We start from the raw sequence: 25,745 nt of genomic DNA, 5'->3' as shown, positions 1-25,745 counted from the left end.
ATGTTTCCTCCTCACACACCAAAGAGCTGGTTTGGCTACCGTCACTTATAAATAACCTTTATGAATCATACACTGTACTCTACTCTTTCATCAACACACACGCATCTGAAATATGAACTCTGCAGTCATGCTGTTCCTCATCAGATTATTAATGAGAACACAATCTTCCAGATGACTATTAATTGGTACATGGAGCCATTTACCCTTAAACACACCAACACTCATGCACAAGCCCACATGCATACACACAAACCTACTAACAAAGTGCAAATACAATTTCATTTTTGGAGAGTGGAGATGGATTTGGATGCACTTGAGTATGCTCAGGGCGAACAAATGATGTCATCATGCTGAAACATCGCCCAGCAGCTCGTTCACTTAACTGAACAGAGACACCGACACACAGAAACATGCACACAGTGAAGGAGACGATCTGTTCCTTTAAGTATTTTACAGAGAGAATCTATTTATTGTTTATTTTACCCACATGGCAAACACACACACACACACACCCACCCCCACACACCCACACACACACACACACACACAGCCATCACCTGTAGTCATTTACGGTCAGAGCTTTTTCAGATGACAGGACAGCAAACAACCGACAGCAGGGAGGGCGTCATTCCTACCATGTGTTCAGCCTCTGGACGCCATAAACTTCTCAGATCCACATCAAGGTGGTAAACCGTCTTGATGTTCCTTCACTCATATAAGCAAACAAATACAAACGGAGCCTTTTAGTGTTTTTTCCCTAAAGGAACAAATTTGACCTTTGAGCTTTTCCAGCTTTTCCACAGTTGGAAGAGCTGCTCATGCTTTCATGCTCTTCCACAGTATGATATCAGCAACATGCCCTCTATGTTTTTGTCACTCTTTTTCTGTCACTCTAACATTTTGATAAGAATCAACATTTAATAATTTACAAAATCAAGTGCAAAATTAGATCAACATGTTCAAAAAGCAAACCTTACGCTTTCCTCTACAAATTGAATTTTTCTATGGATCAACTTCCTGAGACCTGAGTTTTTGTTTGGAATGCATTTTTACTCTCTCCTTCTTATTTGGGATCAGTCGGACCTGATTATTGTAAAAACTAAGCCTTGTCTTTGTACAGGAAGTAGTTTGTACCAAAAGTAATGTCCACAAATATCTGCAGATGGACCACAAGGATTTGTTAAGCCCAAGCATGAACTAAATTTCCAATAAAGTTCTCCATTTCTTTGAAATTTTACTTTCCACAATCTGCACAAATTCCTGAAAATTTCAAAGAAATTACCTAAAATTTTTGTGAAAATTCCTGAATGATGCTTTTAAAGTACTTTAAAATTTCTTCAAGTATTTCCCCTAAGTAAATGCAAATTCCAGGCAATTTTCAAGCGAGTTCCCTGTAAAATCTCTACACATTCACCTCAAATTCAATGAAACTGTCATCCCTGAAATTTCCATAAATATTCTTGAAAATTTCACAGGACTCCACCCTCCTAACCTCAAAATTTCCAAAATCTCAAAAATGTACAAATGAGTTTGCTCCAAATTTCCAAATTTCCATAACATTCCAAAGCAGATTTCCCCAAGGAATCAAAAACAAATTCCCTGAAATTACAAATACATTTCCTGAATTTCTCAGAAAAATGTCTGGAAATTGTTGAATAAATCCATGGAAATGACAGAGAATTCCCCTTAACAGCCATCTAAATATTCTTGAAAATTTCAAAGGATCCTCTGAAAATTCCTGGTCAACTTGTCAAAAGTGTGCATGTTTCCCAAATCTCCATTAAAAATACCTAAAAAATCCAAACCAACACAACAAAGTCAAATAAAATTCTCAGAATTTACAAATGAGATTCTGAAATTTCCATGAAAATGTCTGAATATTTTAGAATACGGCCACAAAACATCCAAACAAATCTCCCTAATGAAAAGGGCAAAAAAGCACATTTTCTCCCAAACATCCAATGAAACGCTTCAAAATATACAAACATATCCAATAAGTGTCCATGAAAATACATGAAAATTTCTGAGCAAATTCCTCCAAATATCCAAACAATTTCACTGACATTACCATAAAAATGTCATAGGAATTGTAATTTCAAACAAAATTGTTGAACTTCATGGGACATTCAGGAAAAATTATCTCAGAAAGTCTTGTAGCAGAAATTATTACTATGTTGTAGAAAAACCAACAAAACCTTTTGTCCTCATATGTACACATGAGGACTTTGGAAGTTAAAAAAAACAACTTAAATCTAAAACTTATTTTATGTAAGTGAGAAAAAGACAAATCCTCACTGTCACACTCAGGCGTCTAGATAGCTCAGGGGTTTACATTGCTGACTTTGGATCAAAAGGTTGGGGCTTATGTGCATCTTTGCAAAAAAAAAAAAAAAAACTCTAAAAATGATGTTGTAACACTGTAACACACTTAGACACACACAAACCTGAAGAATGTCCCCTGATGACGCGATAGTCCTTGGTGAGTGTGTTACAATGCCCATGTCCCCTTTTAGACAGATACACCAACAAGCCATGTGCACATTCACATGGTTCATTTCAGATTGTAATACCTGCTTCATTTGTTGGCATAAAGTCTCCTTTCCTGATTTTATAGCCTGTAGGGCTCTCAGCAGCATGCCTAAGTGATCACTCATCTACTGGGATGGTGATTTAGAAGGTCTATCACCAGGTGGTACACACATCCTACTAATACATACAGTACACTTACGCAGGAGAGATCAGGTTGTAACACACATGATAACACTCCCGCCACCATTTCCTCAGGGACAGATCTGAGCAGGTGAAGGGAGAGTAATGAAACGTAAGATACAAGAAAGAAAAACACATATGGGCTCTGCAGGAAAAAGTCAAGAATGGGAATGATGATGAGAAACATACAGAGACAACGCTGCATGTTTTAAACTCTCTTCTTAAATAAAAGGTGTAAGTGATGGACTTAATAACCACCTCTTTTACCTGTTTGCCAGATCGTACTAGCATCAGTGATACTAAAATAATCAGGACAGTTATTCCTCATACCACTGGTTTTAAAAACAAATCCCACCACTGCACTAAAATGGTCATTTACAGTACACTCTGTGGCGTGGATAATAAGCAGAAAGTATGTCTATCTGTAAAAGTTGTGAACATGCAGTTTTCATAAAAATATGCTGAAAATGTTCCATATCATATGACAATAAATCAAGTTTCTATACTTTGCCAATTCAGTTACATTACATGACTAACCTGACACTTCATATAGTTTGTATTTTTTACCTGTGGTTTCAATCAGATGGCCCACACAGCTGAACATAATTAAAAGCAAAAAATATATTTTTTTTTGTCAAATGTCACTCAGTCCCAGACAAAGTGGGTGCCTATAATGACGCTGTTGTAATTGTCGTCTGATTACCGAACCTGACTGTTTTCTCTGGCAGTACCTGAGCTCATTACTGGATTCTGGCTTTAACATGCGGTGTGGGGAAGGATGTTGCCATTAAGTCTAATCACGGGCTGATTTCCATCTGGGACAACAGGTGAATGCAATTAACTACCTGGCAGGTCTGGAAAGCCTTAGTGTGCTGTGAAACAGATTACTTTAAGTGTTCAGTGCAAATTTTTCTCAACATGTTTTCCCTGCAGGGCCCTGAGGTGGCTTCTAGATGCAGGTAGTTTCCTTCTTCCTCATCAAACTTTGGCTGTGGTTAAAAATCATGTCAGGCTTCCAGCTGTCATGATAGAAATCATTAACTTGAAATCAAGATATCAGAGTGAAGATGAAGGGGAGATGATATCTCTGTTACACCGTTCTGAAATGATTCAGACATGTTTTCATACGTACATTAACATCACAGTTTTCTCAGACCATCATGGTTTTAACATACAGTAGCTTTGGCCAGTCTGGAAAAGGAAGATTTCTGTCCTTCTTTCTTTAATGCTTTAGTGGGCCAAAGACAGCGCCAAGTGGTACACCTTTATGAAGTTAATCACTGTGATATTTTAATGCCCCCTTTATCCCAGGGAGAGCTTTCTGGAGCCAAGAAAAACTGGGCCCATGGAGGTCAGGAAAATCCTGGTCCATTTTAAAGCTAAACTGTGATAACCATATTTCATTTTTTACCTGAAAAATAATCACCTCTATCAAAGCAACTATGAAAACACTTTCATTTATGTTGTAGAATATAGTCTTCTTCAAAATGTAAACCCTTTTATTAAAACACAATTAAAAGGGGTTAATGGCTTACAAAAGACACGAGTGGTTTTAAGGCAAAAAAAATGGGTGTAACAGTGAAATGTGTTAAAATTGCCAAAAATTGCCATGAAAAGAGGTAATAGTAGCAAAAACATGCAGACAAAGGGGTTGCAATTTTTTTAAACGTGGCAAAATGGCTTAAAACAGGCAAGAATGAGCGGAAAAAAATGATGAAATGGATTTAAAAGGCTACAAAAATTGGTTCAAAGAGGCAAACATGGATAAAGAGTGGTTAAAATGGGTTAAGAAAGGAAAAAATTGTCTAAAAGAGAGAGAAAAACAGGTAGAAGGTGGCAAAAAATGATCAAAAATGGCAGAAAAAGTGATGAAAATGGTTTAAAGGTGGCAATAGAGCAGAAAAGGTGCAATTCAATTTTTAAAGTAGTAAAAACGGGTTTAAAGTCACAGTAATAGATGTTACACGTTGGGAAATGCAGTTAGGATTGGAAAAATGGTCCTAAAAAGTGGTCAAAAGTGGTAAAAAACAAACAAACAAACAAGTAACAAGAGACAAAAAGGGGTTTAAAGTGATGAAACATGGATATGGGTTAAATTCTGAGGCCCGGCTTTTGTCATATTCTGGAACTATCTAGAAAAATTTGACAATTTTTTTTTTGTAACTGCTTAAAATGTTTAATACTACCGTAAACATAGTGTTGTTGCTATTATCAAATCTAATGCAGTGTCATTAACATACACACCAGATTAGGCTATTATTAACTCAAGCTTTTAACAGAAAACTCAATAGAAAAAAAGTGCTTTTTAAACAGTTTTTTTCCTGATATTGTTTCCTACTATAATATTGTAAAGGTTATAAGATCTGTCTGGAAAGTGAATAAAAGACTGAAGCAAACTGATATGAAAAGGTTTTAGCTTTGGGCTAAGAACAAGTCCATCTACATTAATGCTTCTCATTACCCATGAAGCATTGCCTTTGTTAGATGTATTATCCCATCATGTTTGAGAAGGAGGAGGGCAGGAGTTATGTAGTCAGAGAAAAATACATTTTAAGCCTTGAGTGTGTGGGAGCCATTAGCCATAGAGCCGCATTATTATGTGCCTGTCACCTCGATGATAAGTGGAGCTATTGTGGGCAGCACTGCAGAGTATATGTGGCATTTAGACAGAACTATTAGAGGGGAGAGAGAACATCAGGCTTTGAGAATTGTATTATTAAAGCCTGATCTTTTCATCAGAGCTCTAAATGATCTTTTCACTGTATAGATCAAAACAGTTAATTTCTTTCTATGGAAGTAGCGACAACATAAGTCACCATAGAATGGACATTTCTCTACAAGAGTTCATCTGATTTTTTAAAGGTGACTTATTTGACCTGTCCAAGGATTGTGCCTTTTTTTTTTTTAGTATGAGTACCAATATCATCTGCTGCTTATAAAATAAAACACTTTCCAAGAATTTCATTTCAAGTCAATCAGTTATTCTAATTTCATAGTACCATCTTGTAATTGACAAAAACTTTCTGCGTAAAAAGAGCCCCATGAATTCTGATGCTCCCTTTCCACTTCAAAAGATCAATATATCTGAATTTGCATAAAAATATGCTTCCTGTCTGGCGAGTGAATTGATATGTCATCTCTTAAACATTTATTTTACTTTGTGATTAAAGATTCTGCCTCTGAATGGTCTGAAAAATGTCTGTCAGAGTCTGCTCTCACTGTGACTAATGTACAATCTGAAGAAAGCCTTTCCAACATTTCAATGTCATTGTCTCATTGGGTATGACCAGGAGATTTTGAGTGGTTATTAGACATGACAGCTCAGAAAAAGCACTGTAATTATGCTCTGTAGCTGTATGCCATTATTTTTGTCTGCATATAGAAGCTGCTGTGAGTATGTGCGTGCACGTGCTGAGGAGACGTGCACGCTCACTGTTTCTAACAAGTGTATTCAGGTCTGACCAGCGGAAGAGATGTTCAGGATAATTATACATGAAATCTGAATCATCCGTCACACTCCACTGATAAAGGATGATAATCAAATGAATTGGATGTGATAAAGATATTTGACAGGCATTTAAAATGGCAGTGACATACAGTGTGAAGCTTTTGCTTGAGGGTATATGACATGCTAAAATAAAACCTTTAGCAATGCAGTGTAGCCCTGTAGATGGCAGTGCCCCTCTATCAGCTGCTCTTCCTTTTTGACCAATCTAAAACTAGGTTAAAAGTTTATATAATTAGTTATGGTGTGCATCTCTACTGTACAAGATGGTCAGGTCTGATTTGAATCACATTAACGATCAATCCAATCAAGGGACGACTCAGAGAAATATGTCAATATGTTTTGTTGTACTGCAAGTCAATAAACAATGGCATCATCCTTACAAACTGAAAGTTTCAAGGATGTTGGGGCCACTATCATACCTCACCTTTATGATATTGCAGTCAGAAAATCTAGTCTAATTTAGGTAGAGATGTGCTTAGCGATTGGATATGCCTAAATTGCTAATTAATGGCTAACAACGCAAATAGTCATTTCAAGGATTTTAAGAAGGGCTATCGGATTTCAGTTGAGCCCTCGTTGTCCCTGGCTATCACTGGATCTGCCCCAGTCAGAATGAGAATGGCGCTCCATGTATCAGAGAATTAACAGTGTTGTCTTAGTTTAAGTCCCGAAAAAAAGCACATCGATAGATTTTCCTGTCAAAATGTTTGTTTACAGAATTAGCACAGCAGCACTGCCTAGTGCTAAAACTAAAATATACACTGATACAAATAAATTCATACTGTCTTCACAAACAGTATTTTTTTTCTGTGTTTTCTTATTGACACGCAAGTATAGTTTTGTGTTCCTGTCTCGGACGAGCCCCCAAGGTAACACAAAACTATACTTGTCATTCAATAAGAAAACAGATCAAATATCCATTACAGTCAAGCACGAGCATCATGTTCTAATGGGGGCCATTTTTCATGTATGTTATAGAATTTGCTGCGGGCCAATTAATAATGGGCCAAGGGCCGCAATTGGCCCCTGGGCCATAGTTTGGATACCCTTGCACTACATGCTAGTTGCCTAGCAGCTGGCTAATAGCCTCTCCTTTCCACCAGTGGGCCTGCACCAATGGCTAAACAAAGCCCAACAGTTAAGCAGGCCATTATACTTCAGTTTATACTTATCTTAGCTATTGCAGTACAGTACAGGCCAGTACCCACTCCTCTAACCTGCTTCAACTACATCTAATCCAAAAATGTTTTAAAAGACTTGCAAATTCAGCACCCAGCTAGCAGCACCTCTACTTTCTCAACTCAAGATACTATCTACTTACAATATCAATATTTTAAAAGCCTGTACTTTCATTTATAAAATAAAATATTTGATTCCCAGCCAGCTAGTTCATCTTAAACCATACTTTTCTGATGATTCCCTACTATCACTCCAAGAAAGGCCAACCAATTACATGCTTCACAGTGTCACCTCTAAGGGGCAGTGATTCATCAGGTAGAGAGAGCTCTCACAGTGTAACACTCATCCTCCCTTTGGGGCACAGATGGGGTTCAGATGAATACAGGAGGCCCGGGTTCAAGTCCAGCCTGTGGCTCTTTCACTCCATGTCATTCCCTGCTCCCTCATCCCTGTTTCCAGTTCTATCCGCTTTCCTATCTCTCTTTAATGATGGCAAAATAGCCCCAAAACAAATCTTAAAAAAGGGAAACTTTATGTTTACAATCAAAATGAATCAATAATAATAACTATAGAAAATAAAGACGGTTATGGTAACTACAGTATAACAATAATGTTGAAAACAGTTGTAACAAAAATGATATGATAGAAGCAACAATAACTAGAAAAGCAATCGGAGAGCCCAGACCTCCCCCATTAGCCCTATCTCCCAATAGTAACGAATCCTTAAAAAAATTCCTGGATCCAGACTGTGATCTGGATCACTCCCAAAATCTAATCAGTTCTTCCTTATGCCATTTCTGCCATTTCCTGAAAATTTCATCAAAATCTGTTCATAACTTTTTGAGTTATGTTGCTAACAAACAAACAAACTAACAAACCCTGCCGATCACATAGCCTCCTTGGTGGAGGTAATGTGAGGTAAGAATTACACTAAAGCTTTCTGTACAACTGTATCAATGAGGCAAAAACCTGTATGTAGGCTTCAAGTCATTATGAGGGTTCAGTGACTTGAATCAGGCAGAATGATACATCTGTCTTTAATAATCTTTGTGCTTGATGCTTGTTCTTACACTACATTATTTGTGTTTAGCAAGTATAAACTCTTCTGACAGAAAGTGCTGCTAGTAGACTCCTCCAGCTAGTCGTCTTAGCTTGGTATCAGACATCATGAAACAGTTTCAAGGACTAAAAAGGGAGACTGACAGAGAGAAAGAGAGAGGGACTGAGCTAGACGCCAACACAAGTTAAAGGTCACATTTTATGCAAAATACACTTTTTCAGGCTTTTCTAGAAAAATGTGTGCCCCTGGCCTGTCCACAATCCCCCCAAGAGTCAAAGTGTGTTGAAACAAGCCGTTTTCAGATTTCCCCCTCATGATGTCCTGTGGGGAGTTAGAACCGCCCCAAAGTTTGGTTGGCCCTCCCCACTTGGAAGAAAGTTCAGCCTTCCTCTCCTGAGCCACATCCATTTCCTAAGAGAGGCGGAGTCAGACAGCTCATTAACTTTTAAAGCTACAGACACAGAAACAGCTCGTTCTGAGCAGGGCCAAAACAGAGGGATTTTTAGACATGCAAAAATCCAATATTGGAGTGTTATTCAGCAACAGACTTCACAGGCAAGCCCCTGAGACAGTGCAGTACACCACAGCAGGGTGCAAGATGCCGGCAGGCAAGGCATACATGGAACGGCATAAGCAGGTAACTGGCATAGAGAACAGGAACATCTGTGCCAAGTATAGACTGGAGGTCCCAGGGTCAAGATGGAAGACCCCTCCTAAGGTGGTTGAGAAAAAGCCAGCAAAGATTCTGTGGGACTTAAAGATTCAGACTGACATGATGGTGATGGCTGATCAGGCTGACATTGCTGGTCGATAAACATCAGAAGACAGCGGTAGTGATAGTTGTAGCAATACTGAGCGATAGGAACATCAGGAAGAAGGAACATGAGAAACTCAAGAAATACCAAGGGCAGAAAGAAGAGCTAGAGAAGATGTGGGGTGTGAAGGCAACAGTATCGCCAGTAGTGATTGGGGCACTGGGGGCTGTAACCCCCAAGCTGGGTGGATATGGCTCCAGCAGATACTGGGAGCAACGTCTGAGATCTCCGTCCAGAGGTGTGCACTCCTAGGAACAGCTAAGTTCCCGTGCAGAACCCTCAGGCTCCCAGACCTCTGGTAGAGGACCCAAGCTTGAAGTAGACACAATATCGCCCGGGTGGGAGAGGGAGGAATTATTGTTAGTATCTTTATTATGATAGCGGTGCCTTTAGTGTAGGAAAATATCATTTTTGAGGCAAAATAATTTCTGTTTAAAGATTATACTTAAAATACTAAGCTATGGATGGAGCACTGGTTCACTTCAGTCAGTAGTGCAGGAGCTCCGTATACAAATGTTTAAGTCCTGGACACACTGGCCACAGGTTTGACTCCAGGCTTCTGTACTTTGATGTCATTCCCTCTCTCCCTCCTTTCCCTAACAGCCAGAAATGATCAGAAACTCAAGCCAAATCAATAAATACATATTCCTGATATCAATTGGGTACCTACCTAATATAAATAAGAAATAATGACAGGTAAGCTCCAGTGTAACTCTGTGGGAAAATTTTAATGAGATAAAGAGATACTATTAGATGACCTGGGAGTGAAAACTGTGATGCTCATCTGCGAATTTAATTAATTTTGTTCATGTTACCTTCACTGTAACACATTTATGTTACATTCTTGTGTGACATTTTGATTTATAACAACTGTGCTCAGTAAAAGCATTGTTGATGCTGCTTCAGATCCTGCAGACATATCTGTAGGGGTGCAGTGAGTAAGATTTGATCATGATATATTGCACATAGAAGATAGAAGCTGTAAAATATTCATTTGTTTCCTTTTCACATTATTGTCTCATAGTTTTTGCCAAAATTCTCTGAGAGAGAAAGACTGAACTCTATGTGTTAGCTCCTCCACAGACCATCAGAGAGTTTTGCAGCCTGTCCTCCTCATATAATAATATACAAGATGTGCCAGGTGAGACCATTTTTTTTATTTTACAGCGTTTCTGCTTTACAAGCCTTATGTCTGCCTGTTAGAGCCATAAATTGAAAGGACACTGCTGCACTTTATGATAAACTATTGCCTCAATTAATCACAACAACCATAAATATCAACTGTAAAGTGTAACACTGAATCAGCATATTAAGAGTGTTACAGGCCCAGACACAAGCTAATGTGTGTGTGTGTGTGTGTGTGTGTGTGTGTGTAGATGTTTATGACTCTGGGACATTATTTGATCAGCAGGAACCAGGACAGTCCTTATGGGCTCTTTTCTGTAACCCACTGTGGCTTGATGAAATGGTGAGACAACAGAAATCTGATATCAGATGAGTACAAAGTAACTTTAAAGGCTGAAGTCCAATAATAGTTTTTTATTGTTGTTTGTTTGCTAATCATAACCACAAACAAATGCCTCACTGGTAATGACATTGCTTAGAAAGGTTGTATGGCAGCACTGCTGCTTCCGTCTAAGTTTTGTGCTTTTAGTGGATACAGCTGAATCAGAGATGAGATAGTAGGGAATGACATACTAAGGGTCAGAGTAAAACCCAAATTTTTGTTGTTGTTGTTGTTATTGTTTTGTTTTTTTGTTTGTTTGTTTTTTTTTTCTCTCCCAAAAGATTTAGAAACAATGAAATGGAATTGTGGCCTGGCATCAGCAGCTGCTGTAAAACCTGGAAGATGTACCCTTGAAAAAAAAGTGTAGCTGTATGTGAGGAAAGGAACTAGCTTATCGTATGATATTGTTATCATAAAGGCTGCCCATAAGGGGGGATAAAGAGGAGAGCTTTCTGGGTCCTGTCAAATGGGGGGCTCATGGAGATCAGGAAAATCATGTTATATTGTAAATTTAAGTTCTTTTTAACCTGAATAAAGACAACTCTTGTCAAAGCAACAAGAAGAATGACAAAAGAAGGGAAAAATTGTTACAATTGGCATAAAGAGTTGTAAGAAAAGAGGCTAAAAATAGCCCAAATGGGTTTTAAGTGGCAAAAAGGTGGCAGATATTAGTTAAAATAGCAAAAATGACTCAAAAGTTGCAAATATCAGTTAAATGACAAAAGGGGAAAAGCTGATAAAAAGGGGCAAAAAATGAGCAGAAAAAGTGGTGCAAAGGGGCTAAAAAGAGTCAAAATGGGTTAAGAAGGCCAAAGTGGTGGCAGATATTGGTTAAAAATGCCAAAATGAATTAAAAGTGGCAAAAATTAGTTAAAAGTGGCAAATTAATTGGCAAAAAAGAATTTAGCAGGGGCAGAAATCGGCAGAAAGAGTAGTAAAAAGAGGTTAAAATGGGTCAAAATACGTGTAAAGCGCCGAAAAAGTGGAAAAAGTTGGTTAAAATAGCAAAAATGTATCACAAATGTGGCAAAATCCCTTAAAATTGTCAAAAGAATGGCAAAAACATGTAAACATTGGCACAAAAGGGCAGAAAAAGAGATGAATAGGGATAAAATTGACCAAAATTGTTTAAAAGTGCAGAAAAGTGGCATACATTGGTGGAGAAAGAGGTGAACAGGGGTTTATAAAGAGATGAGATTAAATCATTTCAACATCAGAACCCAATATTTGTGATACTAAACCAAACAAATGGACCCAAGTGTAAGACTCGTTAAACACAGAGTCAAAAGCAAAAACATTTGCTGCACTCATCATGCTTTTGTGATTGAGAGTCATTTATGTACCCTGATAAGAAAATCGATCAGCACCTTTTTAAACAATATGATTGTCACTTCCCTTGCACTCTCATGCTTCTTCTTACAACCAGATAGATGTCAAAAAATGCATCCACGAGAGTGTGGACCAGCCCACCGGGTACTGGGCACCCAGTATGCAGTGAGCTGGCAGTGTCCTGGCAGGCCCGGGAAAGCGCAGCTGCTGTTTGCATATCTGGCAGCTGAACCTTACCATCCTCACTCATCTGAGCATGTCTGCACTAGACACACAGTCTTGCCAATGATACCCAAAGATTTGCAGAAGAGAAGTTGTCATAAAGGAGTCCAGTCGGAGCCTCTGGCCATCAGTCAATGTCCAGCCCTCACAAGAGTATAGTAAGACCGGGAGGTCCAAGGACAGCACTGGAAATGCAGAATTGCATTGATTTGAGGGATGGACAATATATTTGCATTATGTTCATATTGGCAGATATTAGCTTAAAAATATAATATTGGCAGATAGGAAAATTTCTCTTGATATTTACAACTGAGACATAGGACATACATAAAGCCAGTATAACTCACATACCTGCCTTAAATATCAGCAAAATCTACATCTGTATGTTCAGATATAGGTGGTTGCCCAGGGTGCTACACACTCTAGGGTGCTAACCATCAGCTCTGAACATTTTGAATGAAGCCCCAAATGTAAAAAAACTACCAGACTGACTACCACCCCACTCCTCTGAGCTCTGCTTGACTCAGCCAGGAGACACTAGGATTCCTTTACAATAAAATAGGGTGGTATCAGTATTGGCTAAAATGAGTTTGGGAATATCAGATATGGGCACAAACCCAAGATCATGCATCTCTAATTGATTTTGTATGGTATGGGTGCTGCTAGTCCATAAAAGGTCCTCAGTGGAGACAGGCCATAATACCTCTAATATCCGCTCTATTTGCTGTGAAGCACATTTCCCTATATCCTCGTGCTATTGAACCAGATTAAGATCAGAATCATTTAATGTACTCTGATAGTGCTGGTTTATAAAATTGCTTGTTGTTCTGTCGTGAGATTGTTGCATAATAAGCATGATAACAGCCTTTGCTGTCTTTTTTCTCTATTTTTTATCAACCCACACACCCAAACACAAACACGTAACCCCTGTTCTACTCGGTAAATGTAGAACTGTTACAAAAACAAGATTCAAGGATTAGGATTAGGCTGATCTTGGCTCAGTGAGCAGGCAGTAGATTTAGCGGTCAGACACAGGTTTAATGCAGGGTGACTGTCTCCAGAACAGTTCTGACAATATTACTTTCACCAACACACAGAAACCAGGGGGCGAACACACTCACTTATTCTCAGATGATATAGAGTCTAGGTTAAACTAATTTAGGTTAGCACTCAGTTAATTAGCATAGGGGATGATTTGCATAATACGATTTTTCTATGGTGACTGACTGACATCTTGTGACCTGTATTTCCATAACCAGCTGTTGGTTTGCTTTATGCACAGTCAGACTTCTTTGGCAGGATCAAGTGAAGCATTGCCATTGTGGAAAGCACCTGAAGCTGTTCTGTCTAATGTCATCAGGATAGGAGAATTACAGGACGGACCAAGACATTCATTGTGAACTTATATGAACATCTAGATCAGTGGTTTTCAAATGGTTGGGCATCGGGACCTCTCACCAACTCCTAAATGAGAAACTGCAACCCAAATTAAACAAAACCCACATTAACAGAGTCCTAAGCCATTGTCATGTTGGAAGGTTCTGAGGTTCTGAGCACTGTGGAACTGGTTTTCATTGAGTGTATCTCTGTACTGTCTCTCTCAGTCCCTGCTGCTGAAAAACACCCCCACAGCATGATGCTGGGATGGTACTGGGCAGGTGCTAAGCAGGGCCTGGGTTCCTCAAGACATGATGTTAAGAATTGAGGCCAAACTGTTCAGTCTTAGTTTCATCAGACCAGAGAATCTTATTCCTCACAGTATGAAAGTTTCTCAGGAGCTTTGTTGCAAACTCTAAGCAGGCTTTCATGTGTCAAGGAGAGGTTTCCGTCTAGCTACTCTACCATAAAGCCCAGATTGCTGGAGAGATGCAGTGATGGTTGTCCTTGTAGAACTTTGACCCATCTCCACAGAGGATCTCTACAGCTCAGTTAGTGTCCTTCCTTTTGTACTGTACTGTGTACAAGCTCCTGAAATGACCCAAATGTATGTCTGACCAGTACTTTTGTCCTGTTCAGGCAAATGTGTAATTGCATTGCAAGACTTCTTTACAAGAGAGGAGTTTTGCTCCACAGACAGATCATTAGTTTGGTGATGAATCATGGCAGTAAATTTTAATATTGCAGCAGAAGCTCTGTTTAATTCAGATTTGTGATATTTGATTTAAAATTTATTTACAGTGTGTCAAGAAAGGATATAAATCTACAAAAAAAGCAGACAGAAAAAAGTAATAATGCAAGACATGAAATGCATAATGCAAAAGTAATTGTCACATAGTTCCTTTGAATTTGTATCTGTCACTGTTTTTCCTTAATCACACATCACTGTGGAAACACAGTGCAGCTTAGTGGCTGAAGAGCTGAATTTAAAACTTTGCCCCTCTTGTAATCTCTGTGTCTATACTTCATCAAACTTGAAATTGACATTTTTTTTATACTGTAATAAATGTGCATCTATCTACTTCCTTAAAAATCTATTAGTGTCCTAAGAATAGGGGACATCTTGTCATTATCATGCTGCAGTGAACAAGGTGATAGAGCTTGAAAAATGCTCCAAGGTCTCATCATTTCCATCTGCCAACAAGAGGGGCCAAGAAAGCAGGTCAATGAGAGAGCAAGTTAAAGACAAGGCAATGAAAGAAGGGAAATAGAAAACAGTGATGAAAAGCTAGAGTGTCTCCTCTATTGTAAGTTAAACTGGACTAGCTTTATAGAAAATGCCTACATTTCTGCCCCATAAATTCTGATGAGTGCCAACATCACATTATTAGTTATATTTCACAAATCTTCAATGAGTTTATCCTCAGGGTCAAATTGCCTAAAGGTTACCATGCAGAGGGTTGAAATACATGCTAGTTTTCCACAATAACTATTGTAGATGTTATTTTTTACTTCACTTACCTTTCATTACCTCTGCCAAGAAGGTTATGTGATCGGCAGGGTTTGTTAGTTAGATTGTTAGTTAGTTATTTAGTTAGTTAGATGTTAGCAACATAACTCAAAAAGTTACGGACAGATTTTGATGAAATTTTCAGAAAATGGCAGAAATGGCATGAAGAAGAACTGATTAGATTTTGGGAGTGATCCGGATCACCGTCTGGATCCAGGAATTTTTTAAAGGATTCGTTACTATTGGGAGCTAGGGCTAATGGCGGAGGTCTGCGCTCTCTGAGTAATTTTCTAGTTTATAATCAGTATAAGCTGTAGTGGAAGTAGAGTAATTAAAATCTCAAAGCCTGTATCAAAGTCATCCAAAAAAATAAAAAAGGAAAATAACAAATAAGGGCTAGGTGCAGAAGGTCTCAACTTAGAAATACCTTTTGACAAGGGTCCATGTGGGCCACTTAAATGGACTGACTACCTGGACCTTGCCCACAGGCCAACATTTGGGGATCACTGAACATTCATTCAGTGCTACCATGAAGTGAACACTTGAAGTTACCTTAAGTGTATGTATAGGTTACATTTGTACCAAAAGTAAACCTTCCATTGACTGCCATGGGTTACTTTTGTAACAAGGTTTCTCCAGTCCATTGCTGGGTGTTTCCAGTAAGGTCAAAAGGCGCATAAAGGTTAGCGAAATAAATCACCAGTTAGTGAAATTCTCCACTGATGGTACTTTTCCACAGTCTATGTACTTTTAGACTTATCATTCCCAGAAAGCAACCTAACTGGGGGTAAAATAAGGTTCCTGTGACATTATTTGAATCCTACACTGCATAACGGAAATACAACAAGCACCTTCTAGATTTCCTATTTCCTGGCACACAGTGCAATTAAAAAGTTGATAATTGGTACCACACAATCTAGCTGTTTCACTGTAGAGACATCAGTCAGTGTGGGTGTTGTAGATTTTTATAGATGCTTTTTGTGTGTGTTATTTTGGGTATGTTTGGCATGTAAGGCCCACTCATGAGGTGTTGGGAAAAGATGGGTTTTACTATCGTGGTAAGCATGGATTAGTCAATAATGTTTGCAACAGAGGATCTTTAAGCAGAGGTGTTAGGCATGTAGAGTCTGGTAAAACATAACCTTAGTTTAGACTTCATGTTGAAAAGAATGAGGTTGTCAGCAGAACTTGTGTTCTGCAACTCATTCCTGTACACAAAGCCATGGACTGGAGGCATCATGTTTTGGGCTTGTCAGTACATTAGTCTATAAGTACATCTGTACACGCTGTTTCAAGAATGCTTTAAGGCACTCTCGTTAAAGTTTGCACAAACACTCACTCTGATGCAGTGATAAACTCAGTACATCTTGGATGTACAAGGTCATGACCAAAGACCACCTTAAGCCCTCCTTCTTAACCCACTACTGTTCTTTCACTGTCTGACAAACAGTGACAGATTTGGCTCAACAAAAGGCCCTGGCATTTGTAACAGACAAGCTGTTTATTTAAAGACCCTGTAAAGTGAAATCTAAAATTTGTAGCATAAATGAGTACAACCCCTTTGAAAATTACAATTTTACTCAATATCTCAGTGACTGCAAGAACACCTTTTGGAATTCTTCTTCCTCCTTCCTCCTTCATCTTTCTGGTGTAAAGAAATGATTTTCGTCCTCAGGTCTTGTGACATTTCTCTTCCATGTGGTGCCATTGCTGACGGCATGAAATGGGAAAGGGTTTTCTTTGTTAAGTAATGCCCTTTTATAGCCAATTGTGTACTGGACACCTGATAATAAATCATTAGACTCACCTGTGGTTGGATTCTTCTTAATTAGAATTTTGTGGTCTAAAATTTTGCATGGCTCCTTAGACTTTAATTGGGGTGTACTCATTTTTGCAACATGGTCTTGAATGGTATTGTTAGGAAAATTACCTTTTTGAGTGTGCTATTTAACAAAACTTGTTTCCAAACAGTGGCCCACATTTGTAGGAGTATTTTGTGGCATAGTATCCCAGAGAAAATGTTGATTCTGAAAGGAAACTAAAGGTTTTCTGACAAATCTATAAGGGTGTACTCATTTATGCTGAGCATTGTATATTCAAATACGGTTGTTGTAAACACTGAGATCTACATGTGACTGAATTGGATTTAGACTGTTAGTTTTTCTCCTCTTTCCTGGCTTGGTTTAATTTGGATGGGGCAAATATGTGGGCTGGGGATGTCATGAACCCACAGTGGGGCTCATTTTTCATGATTTTAAAGCTTAATTTTATAAACTTGTAGTTTGTTTTTTTAAATTTGAACTAGGTGTTCTTAACACTATGACCTGTCATACAACAAACCTAAATACAGATTTTTTTTCACTCTTTCTTTAAAAACAAAAAACAAAAACAAAACAAAAAAAAAAAAAACAAAAAACAAGCTTTTGATATTAAATGGTGTTTAACACTGGTTTCTATTACAATAAGGTCATCTCTATTAAAATATTAACGATTGACCAAGGTCAACTATAACAGGCCACACCAGAGAGTATGGTCTAGACCTGTCTTGGTAAAGTGTCATGATATAACTTAGGTTATCAATCTATACAAAAAAAGATGAATTGGTTGGTTTATAAATATAAAGCTTGTAATATTATGGCCATTGATAGACTGTCATTTTTTGAACAGTGGATAACATTACCAAGTTTACTCCAAATATTGCCATTCTGATGACAATACGTTCATAAATAAGGACTAGATAGTTAGAATAGGTAATCTCAAATGTTGCTTGCTTCACCAACATCATATTCTTGTTAAACGAAAACTATCCAGACGGCCAGTCCGTCACTTTTGGCAAATGTACATCTTGTAAGGCATAAAACTGCCAGGCTGTAGTTCTAGTCAGACAATAAAACCACAAGAGTCAATCCCATTTGTGAACTGATGATGGTGCTTGTTGTCTTGAGCAAGGCGTCCGCTGTATGAATGGACCAAAAGTCATAGGTAAAAATGGCATACTCCAGTGGGCTCAGTTCACATCCCTGTGGAACACCAGTGCAAAGGGTTTGGGATGGACTCTCTTCAAATCTGAGTGTTGGCCAGCAACTCCAGATACCAGTTTCAAAAAGCTGTTTTGGTGTCCAACTATGGTGTTAGACTCTACTCTGTTGGAAATATTGAACATATCAATTATGCTCTCTAATCATAGTCGTTGGTATTAGTCTTTGACAAGCAGCAGAGAAACTGTGTTTGAATGTCGTCTCAGGTAACTTGCTGATAAAATAAAAAGGACAGAATACAGAGCAAGGTGCAAATTATTGACAGCGCTAAAATTGAACATGCTAAACGTTGGTAACAAGGTGTAGGCAGTTGCAAAGGTTTGATTTTAGGCTCCATTTGTAATGATTGGTTTATGATTTTTAGTTGAACCCAGAAGCAGACCGGAAACAGAAGAAGCAGTTTAACAAATTTATTGTGGGGGATTTAGAGGAGGTTGGGAGGGGAATCCAGGGTGCAGGACGTGAGGGGGGAGATCGTGAGGGCATGAGGTTCTGTGCAGGAAGTAGGTGAGAGAGTCCGTAGTGAGAGTGTGGCAGCGTGGCAGAGATTGGGCTGAAGCACAGGTGGCACGGGAAGGCACTGGAAAAGGCGGAGGAGAACAGGATTAGTCACAGGCACAGGAGAACACTGGCAATACTTGCAATACTTGTGAGAGAGTCACAAATGCATGAGTGAGAGGTCGATACCACATGAGATGTGGGAATAATCTGGCGCCTGAGAAGCCTCGCCACAGAGTTTAAGAGGAGGTGGTGATTGCGGTGATTGAGTGCAGATGCAATAGCGCTGTGAGAACCAGTGCAGGGAGGCGCCCAATCTCTGTGAAGACAGAAACAAAACACACCACACAGGAAACAGACACCCAGAAACTTTCAAAATAAAACTAAGGAGTGCCACGATCACCACACCATTGCTGCTGATTAAAAATGTCAAATTTAATTTCTATTTCTTATACTATTTCCTAGCGCAGAGTACTCTTTTGACACCATTCCTTATCTGCTGGAACTCACCGTCTTTGCTGTTTTTAGGTTCAGATTGCAGCTTCAGCTTCTTTGACAGTATCATAGTCTGCAGCTGGTAAATATTTTCCTCCCATCATGATACTGAGGAGTTTTTTTTCTGTTTCTAAATGTACAGTGTGACTCAAGCAGGGAGCATAACAAATCTTGGTGTCTATGATTAGACCACAACATTGCCCACAGGGCTCAATATCCCTGCACAGCGAGAATAATTCACTGGAGACACTGTGCTTTATATGTGTGTGTGCATGTGTGTTACACTTTCATTCTTTTAGTAATCCTTGGTAATCAGATATACACACATCACCGAATGCTGAACATTCAGGTGAATGACTCAATTTTTTGGTATCAGAAGCTGCTGTCTGTGTTGCATTGACCATTCCATATTTAAAGGTTGAGTACGGACTAAAATATCCAGAGATCTAAAAGAAACTGACATACCAAACATCAAACATACGTAGCTTTAGAGAGCAGATGGTATTCATGTCTTCTCTAAGCTCAGTATATGGAGCCTACTTAGTAAATTGCTCTTACTGCTTTTGTTTTGTTTCTTTTGGCCTCATTAGAAATAAATAGAGGTCTGTTTGGAAAATTAAGGTCACATATGTGAATAAATCCATTGTGTACATAGTTTTAAGATGAGATTAGATTTCTTTTTAATTACATGGATTTATTACGATTGCAGACCAACAAGCATTTTGGATTCTTTACCTCGCCATCCTTTCAAAGATTTAGTGCCACAGAAAATAACTGCCTGGATTTATTATGTTCATTATGCAGTACTTTCTTTCATTTACTTTCACTTTCACTATAATGTGTAAACATTGTTTTGCATTATAAATAGAGCTTGTTACATCAATAACATTTGCTAACTCCCATTTACAAATTTCTGCAATTGTTGTTTTAAGGTTCCTCTGTGTAACAGCCAGCACTGTTGTTAATACCATGATAAACCTCCTCTACTTCACTTATTTTGTTATTGTACTTCTTTATCAGTACTTTTAGGCACTGATTTTAGGTCAGCCCTACACATGGGTCTGTATGTATCTGACTGACTGAGGACACATTCACACCAGAGCTGTTTGGTCCTCTTTAAACGACCTCTGGTCTGTTTTCCTGGATAGTCCGGTTCGTTTGGAGTGGTGTAAAAGCTCACACAAACTCTGGTGCGGACCAAACAAGCGGACTCCGGTCCGCTTTAAAACAGGGGGTCTTGGTCCGCTTTCAACCCTGGTGCTGTTCATTTGAGTTGTGAAAGCAAAGCGGACCAACTTGTGAACCAATGGCAGGAAGTCGCATAAAGCGTAATGATGTAAGAGTTTATGTGTGATTTATGTGTGATTTATGTGTGATTTATGTGTGATTTGATACACTCAATACATGTACGTATTTCGCTTGGTGTCTGTGTAGCCATAGCAACACGTCGTAATCTGTGCTGGCTTACTCGTCTCATGTAAAGAATGACATGCTGGACACCTCACCGCCTTGCTGCCTGCTCATAATGTCCAAATGCAAGAGCAGAAACCCCAAGGCAGTGTAAATTCTGTGTTTTTTTCATTGTTTATGTGGAAGAAAAGACTGGCGGAAGGAGATGGATTTCCAGTTTTGTCTTCTTCTACACATTCTTGTCTTCTTGCCACCTTTTGTTTGTGACGTCAGCGCCCTAATGGGCAGAGGTTGTAGGTGATCAGACAGTTTGGTCCATTTGACCAAGAGCAGTGTGAATGCGATCCAAACCAAAGGAAAATGCAACAATGTTGCAATTTCCATTCCAAAACGGACAGATTCCCCCCCAACTATCAGGTGTGAAAACAACCTAAGTGAGTAATACTACTTTCAACTGCTGCAGGAGGCATCCCTCACTCTGAACCTGGCCAAATGCAACTTAGCAGGGCCACAATAACTTACCTCGGTAAGGAGGAAGGCCAGATGTGCCCTCACAAAAGAAAAATCTAAGCCATCCTTGATTATCCTGTGCCTCAAACTTGATGTGAGCTCTCTCTATTCTTTAGAGTGGCAGCCTATTACAGAGACATTTGCAAAAATGTTGGTGTTCTATAAATAATAAAAAAATACAAAAAGGTTTAACAAACACCAACTGAAGTACAGTACCACTGAGCAGAAACCTTTGTGCATGTTGCTTGCCCTGCAACACTTTGAGGTTTATGTGGGGTCCAGTTCAATGCCCGCTGTGGTGTTTACAGGCCACAATCTACTTGTCTTTCTGGCACAGATGAGAAACACCAACCATCATCTTATGAGGTGGTCTCTGCTCGTGCAGGATTTCTATATTGACATAGGTCATGAAAGGGGAAAGAAAATGTTTTAGCTGATGTTCAGTCTCATGTCCATCTCTCTCCCTAAACTTACAAACACTGTGAGGGTACTGTTTGTAGGCATGGGGGTGTTATGGCTGTGGCCATAATAGCCACACAGCACTTAAAAATGAAAAAAAGTTCAAACGAAGATTATACCACCTAACTACAGTATATTTCCAAGTTCTTGTTCCATCCTTGATAAAAACACACATTTATGTAATATTTTACCCATGTATCGAGGTCGTACAGCTTGTGTTTCCCCTGTTCCTCAGCCTCATCACCATCACTATGCCATCATGGTTGAATGTAAAAACTCTCCTATAGGAACTGATGGGGGACTAAAGCGGTTTGTGAGCCGCTACTCCTTTTATCACGCGGCTTATGTGGACCGGTTGTTGGTATTTGTTGAAAGGCAGCAGGGGCTTTGCAGAGCACACACACACCCACACACTCACACACAACAGAAGGTGAGCTACAAAGCTGCTTGAGGCTGACTGATGACATTGTGTTTATTTTTTTTCAAGTTTCCCTGAAATAAAATTGAACTGTCTGTCAGCATTCCTGGGCTTAAACCCTTTTCCTGTCTCTCTTCCAATTTTGTCATTCCTTCTCTTATTTTTCACCATCATTCTTGTTTTCTTTCATGCAGGAACTTTTTTTTAATCACTGTCTTTTACTTCTGATCCATTGTGGCCACGTCCTTACCTCCACTCACATTTCTTTCCCTAAAATCCTTCAATTTATGCCTCTTTTTTTCGCTCCTTGCTCATTCCGTCTCATTACTTCTCTCCTGTTTCTTTTCTTTTCCCTCTCTCACCTGCCCTCGTCCCTACCTCAGAGAAAGTGAACAGGCCTATCTATCACCAACCTTGTTGCCTATAGATGTAGAGATATGCAGCTCAACTTTTTGTAAGTTTTTCTCTCTGCTTTTGTTGCAGCTATTTGTCTAAAAGGAACAAAGCTCTGACAAACACCTTAAAAACATGACCTGCTGTTTGCCTAATTACATCAGATCTATTATGTCTAATCTACAAAGATCTACAATGGCTTTAAGTGGCTGTTTTTTCGGGTTGTGTGAGATTGACAGATTGGCCACTGAGCTACAAAACAACACGCGCATTCATGAGGCAGAAATGCAAAAGAATAGGACTTGAAAATAATGGTGGTGTGAATTAGAGACTAAGACATGCAGGTACTCATTTAACTAATGGCTGCCAATCTTTTCACACCTCCTGTCTGTGGAGAATAGGCAACCAACCAAGACGCTGAAACTTTAAAATCTTTGAAAACAAGAAGAAACAGAGTATTTTTTAGAGTCTGGCACAAGGTTTATATGCATGACATTTGGCTGTTTTGGCTCTATTGCTACCAACGTTTGTGACAAAACCCCATGAACTTGTTAACCACAGTTTTATACATTCCTGTGTCGTGCTGCTAGAGCAAACCCACAAACCAAACATTTTTCCATTGCTGTGTTTGAATCTTGTCATAAGAGTGCAACAAAAATGTGCAATTTAACAGAATAGTCTGGACCTGTGTTTGCATCCTTCAGTATTTCAGATAAATGATCATAATTATGCTCTGACAATTGCCTCATCAGTCATCTTTACTCATCCATGCTGTAATTGACATGCAAATAAAATGGTTTTGTTTTTATAAAATGTTAAATTTGACAAATGAAAACATGATCGTTCAGATTGATACAGAAAGTCTTTTCAGTCTTAATGCCAGAATTCATTGTCACTGTGTGATGGAAAGCCATGCAGTTTATGTCCATATCTCTAACAGTGCCACTCAAAGTTTAACATGCCGCATGGCTAATTTACTAGCTTGGCATATCTTCACAGTACCAGCTAAAGTCAGCTTAGTGTCTCTCAGCAACCCCGTTTTCAACCCCCCCTGCAACCCCCAAAATCAAACAAAAATCCGGTCATGGTTTATCTAATTTTGCAGCACTCCAAAGATTTCACTTTAAAGTTTCTTAGAAGCATGAAAAAAGTTCTCACAAGAATCAAGTATTGTTACATACTTCATAGACAATTTTTTGGCCAACACTGTTAATCATTGACTTTAAGTGTATCAATCAGACCGGTTGCCACAGGTGCATAAAATCAGGCACCTAGCCATTTTGAACATTTGTGATACAAAATGGATCGTTCTGAAGAGGTCAGTGACTTTATGTATGGTTTTATGATAAATGTCACCTTTGCAGTAAGAAGGATATTCCACAGGTAATTGTAAGTGATATTATTAGAAAGTGGAAGCATGTAGGAACAACAGCATCTCAGCCACAAAGCAGAAGACCACGTAAAATCAGTTTGGCAGATGCCATGGAAATGTTTCCTGCTTGACTGCATTGTGCCAACTGTGAAGTTTGGTGGAGGAGGAATATAGATATGGGGCTGTTTCAGGCCCCATGTCTCCCAGTGAAGTGCAATCTTAATGCTAAGCATACCATGACATTTAGGACAATGCTATGCTTCCAACTTTGTGGCTACAGTTTGGAGAAGGCCCTTTTCTATTCCAACATGACTGTGCCCCAGAGCACAAAGCAAGAACTATTAAGACATGGTTTGATGAGCTTGGTGTAGAAGAACTTGACTGGCCTGCACAGAGCTCTGACCTCAACCCCATCGAGCACCTTTAGGATGAACTGGAACGGAGATTGTGAGCCAGGCATTCTCATCCAACACCAGTGCCTGACCTCATAAATGCTGTACAGAATGAATGGGCACAAATTCCTGGAGAAATACTCCAAAATCTTGTGGAAAGCCTCCCAAGAAGAGTGGAGGCTGTTTTAGGTGCAAAAGGAGGGTTGGCTGCATTGTATTCAAAATCCCATGTATTTAAATACTAACAGTCCCTGTTAGTACAATGGATAGGCAGCTGAATACTTTTGTCTATTTAGTGTATGTTTTAGCACCACTGATCTGATAAATGGCATTGTGTGACAGAACCCATGAGACATGATAGCATAATTGATAAGCTTAGATGTTATTGATTTTTTGAGTTGCAAAATGCAGGACCAGGCCCTAACAGAACTGCATTTTTATCTCTTTTCCTAGTTCTCATCACGGTTGTCACAGTGCCAAAATTTTACACTTTGCTATATGTTTGTCCTACTAAAAGTCAAAAGATTTCAATGTCTGATTCGATACCACTGCATTAAACATAAGACACATAAGATTAGCAGTGAGATTTAATGAAGTCTGTAGTCTACAGCAATGTGTTGCATCTTCTTCTTCTGCTGTAACCATGACAATAAAAATGCAGCTCACAGGCAGCCAGTGACAACTGTTTTTTTTGGTTGTATGCTTTCTTCTGTTTCTGTGCAGACCACACTCAGCTGTCAGCTTTAGAGGTCTTCAGAGTGGACTGGAGGATGTGTTACAATCAGCAGAGGGCAGAAGACAGCTGCGCAACATACACACACAAACACACACTTAGACACACAAAGCAACTCAAAGTCTGACCCCCACGCACATGTCACACACTCACTATCCTGCACAAATACACACAGAGGCAGTGATGTGCAGCTGATGGAGCTTGTGTTTAACATGTGATGGGTAAAAGAGGAAATGAAAAGGAGAGCGGGTGCTTGGAGGCTTGATGCTCTTTGCTGTGGCTGCTTGCTTCAGTCACACTGAGATCAACTCATTTCACAGCTAAGTGCCCTGATTGACTGTGTGTGTTTGTGTGGTGTAAATCCTCCCCTCTGAAAACAGAACATTGATGATACAAATCTAAACCCCTAATGTGCTCAGTGACATTTAGCAGAGCTCATTGCCAACCATTTTCAGATTATTATTTGATACTATTTAAAGATCAAAGCTCATACAAAATCATGTAAACACAGTTTTTGTTTATTTTTTTTTACTCAACTGACTCCAATGAATCTGTAGAAACCTTGATGTCACTGATAGGGGCATATGTCCTCCAATAAAACAAGCTAATATATGATGAAATAGTGCCAGTCATGCTTCAACTTTGCTTTTTTAAAATGTACTTCTGTGCATTTTCTTGTATATTCATATATTTCCTTGCAAAAGGACAGATTATTAGGTGTTAAAAAGGAGGAAGAAGATTAGTGATCGGTTGAAACTAGAAATGCATCAGTGAATGGCAACTGATCATCATAAGCTGATTTTGATAATGA

The 25,745-nt window shown here is 39.0% G+C and overlaps 1 long non-coding RNA gene across 1 annotated transcript in view; it reads left to right on the top strand.

Annotated features, from left to right (window-relative positions):
- Positions 1-25,521, top strand: part of LOC121511489 — a 62,394-nt gene extending 36,873 nt beyond the window's left edge. The window contains exon 4 of the long non-coding RNA XR_005992048.1: positions 24,925-25,521. This is a non-coding gene — a long non-coding RNA (uncharacterized LOC121511489). The remainder of the gene's footprint in view (positions 1-24,924) is intronic.
- Positions 25,522-25,745: the final 224 nt, after the last annotated feature.

The sequence above is a fragment of the Cheilinus undulatus genome, linkage group 6 (genome assembly GCF_018320785.1).
Source record: "Cheilinus undulatus linkage group 6, ASM1832078v1, whole genome shotgun sequence".
Taxonomy (NCBI): Eukaryota; Metazoa; Chordata; class Actinopteri; order Labriformes; family Labridae; genus Cheilinus; species Cheilinus undulatus.
The sequence above is the reverse complement of the archived record's forward strand: the minus strand, read 5'-3'. Positions and strand labels throughout refer to the sequence as shown.